The sequence below is a fragment of the Solanum dulcamara genome, chromosome 1 (genome assembly GCF_947179165.1).
Source record: "Solanum dulcamara chromosome 1, daSolDulc1.2, whole genome shotgun sequence".
In the NCBI taxonomy this organism is placed as follows: Eukaryota; Viridiplantae; Streptophyta; class Magnoliopsida; order Solanales; family Solanaceae; genus Solanum; species Solanum dulcamara.
Window position 1 is genome coordinate 69944259 of NC_077237.1, and position 2825 is coordinate 69947083.

At 34.4% G+C, this 2825-nt stretch overlaps 1 pseudogene across 1 annotated transcript; it reads right to left on the minus strand.

The window, feature by feature from the left end:
* Window positions 1-402: 402 nt before the first annotated feature.
* On the minus strand, window positions 403-2293 carry LOC129888650 (UDP-glycosyltransferase 73C4-like; annotated as a pseudogene). The gene is made up of 2 exons (XR_008766697.1): window positions 1575-2293; window positions 403-1365 (listed from the first exon to the last, which is right to left on the minus strand). The product of XR_008766697.1 is annotated as a UDP-glycosyltransferase 73C4-like (transcript).
* Between the last annotated feature and the right edge of the window lie 532 nt (window positions 2294-2825).

Here is a 2825-nt window from a genome sequence, read left to right on the forward strand (position 1 = left end):
GGGAGTTGGTAAGGGGGTCTGGGTAGGAGGTGGAGTAAAAAAATGAAACATTCAAAATTTAAAATATTTTTCTAAAATAATTTTTTTTTGTGGGGTGGGGGAGGGGAGCCGGTGAGGTTGGAGGGTGGGATAAAAAAAATTAGATTTTGAAATATTTTTCAAAAAAAATTAATTAAGTTTAAATTATTATTTTTTTTTGGGGGGGGGAGTAGGGTCGTCGGGATAGGGATGAAGTAAAAAAAAAATGAAATTTTCAAAATGTGAAATATTTTTCAAAACTAAACTTTTAATTTTTTCTTAAAAAAAGAAATTTTAATTGTTATTTTTTTTTGTGGGTGGGGTGGGTGGGTGGGGTTGTTGTAGGGGTGAGATAAGATGAAAATATTATAATTTGAGATTGGAGGAAAATTTGGGAAAATGTTTTTCTTGATTTTTAAAAGGAAGTTATTTTTTCCTTGAATTTGAAGAAAATAAATTGACTTGAAATATATTTTTCAAACATTTAAACCAATCAAACATGAAAAAATTAGAAATCATAAACACACTCGAGATTTCACATAGATTTTCCAAATTTGCACATCTTATACTAAATCAAGAAGCATTAGCTAGACTTGCACCCCCAATTTTTGCTGCTTGTGTGACATCTTGTATTAGTTTTGTCAAATTAATGTGAGAGGAACCTCCTTCCTCCACAGCCCTTCTTGCCATTTCTCCAACCCTTTTAGCTCTTTCTCTTCTCATTTTTGCTTCCTCTTCTTCACCCATTACTCTTTCAATTACCATCTTAATCTCATCTTTCTTTACTTGTGCACACACTTTTTCTTCTTCTAAAAACATCACTGGATTCTCCATGCCACCCTTCACTCCTGTCTTGAGTACATTCACAATGAGCTTCTCATTACAAAATTGCTCAGCAAATAATGGCCAAGTGATCATTGGGATACCAACAGATATCCCTTCTAAGATCGAATTCCATCCACAGTGTGTCAGGAATCCGCCGATTGAAAGGTGTGATAATATTAGTATTTGTGGTGCCCAACCATGGATTAAAATCCCCTGTTTTTGAACTCTTTCCTCAAAGTTCTCTTCATTTAGCCATTTTCTAAATTCATCTGATATATGTCTAACGACCCATACGAAGGGTCGTTTAGATGACTCTTAAGCCAAGTGCAAGTTCAATCATTTGTGATGTTGGCAAGCGCGATAGACTCCCAAGACATACAAAGAGCACGGAGTCTGGTTCCCTAGAATCAAGCCATTTTAGGCACTGGTGTTCATCAATTGAAGCCTTGTTTCCTCTTTCAACTTTGTCTTGTTTCTCTTTGTTGCATAAGGAAACAGGACCAATTGTCCAAACCATCTTATCTGCTCAGACATAATATAATTAAGTTAATAAAGAATATGCTCACTATAACAATTTAAGCTTCCAGAGGCAATTGTTTGAGAATCACATTGCCACTCGAAAGCATAAACTATTTTCACGTGCTTAGTGAAGAAGAATTAGTCTCACACATATTATTGTTACTAAGACTTAATATGATGCAACTAACTTATAAATTTTGAGATAACATTACCTTTAGCCTTTTTCACTCCTTGCACATATTGTGGTTCCAACTCCTCAAAGCTATTGACCACAATTCCATAAGCTTGATCCTCTGCCTCCTTCATTTGGTCTCCAATTTCTCTCCACTCAGGATTGCTTGGATCAACCAATGCTTTTAGTTGAGCTTTGGTCACCTCAACTTTGTCTGGAAGTCCAGGCACTGAAAAGTATTCAGTGTCAGAACTAATGCTCTCCAACAACTTCTCATCTCTCAAATTGTGCAAGCACAACAAAGAAAAGCTTCCCATCCCATGGAAAACAATCCTAGGTATGTTAATTCTCTTAGCAACATTTGTTGTCCATGGAAAACACATATCAGAAATTAGGCAGTTTGGTTTCAAATCTTGCAACAACTCATCCACTTGTGTCTCAAGCATTTGAGTAGCATTAAAGAACTTCTTTATCATGTCTATTGATAAAAGCATGTCACAATTTTCACAAACTTGTGGTAGCCCTGCCTCTATGCTTGGAAAATAGAGGTGAACAAGATGAATTTTTAGTCCTGTTTCGACTGCACGGGCAATGAAACTATTGAACCTAATGGCATTTAAAGGTGTCATAAGAATTGTGACAATAACACCTCTTTGTGCCAATAAACGAGCTGTCTATCATAGGCAAGGTATGACCTTGTGCCATAAAAGGTAGCAATACAAAATGTGGTTGCTCATCATCATAAGTAAGAATTGCCATTTTGGTACATGTGTTATGTTATCCCTGTTTCAGCATGACTTGTTTTTATATATAAAAATGCTCACAGATAGCCTTGGGGAAAAAGAAATTTGTGTGGTATATTTTTATTTTTTTTCTTACTTGGAGACCACGCCTATTATTTGTAGATAGTAATAAACAAAATTATTCTATTTGCTTGATATTCCCTTTTTAGAGTTAATTGAACCTCTTTTGGCTCGACATAAACTCAGCGCCTATGTGTTTTAAAAGAGGGTTCTAAATTATTGTGGATTTATCTCTTGAATACTTCACTCGAAATTATATATGTAAAAAAAATTTATCATAGCATTGTTGGTGTATATATCATTAAGTACAATAAATTACAAATTAAAAATAAAATGATAAAAAGGAATAAAAAATATTCATGCTGAAGTGCGGATATCTCTTTTTTTAATGGAATTCAAGTCCACTACAATATAATCTACACCGGTCAGCAGTATTACTCTATCATGCATTCGAACATACAATTTGTAAGGTTTTAAAAAATATATTT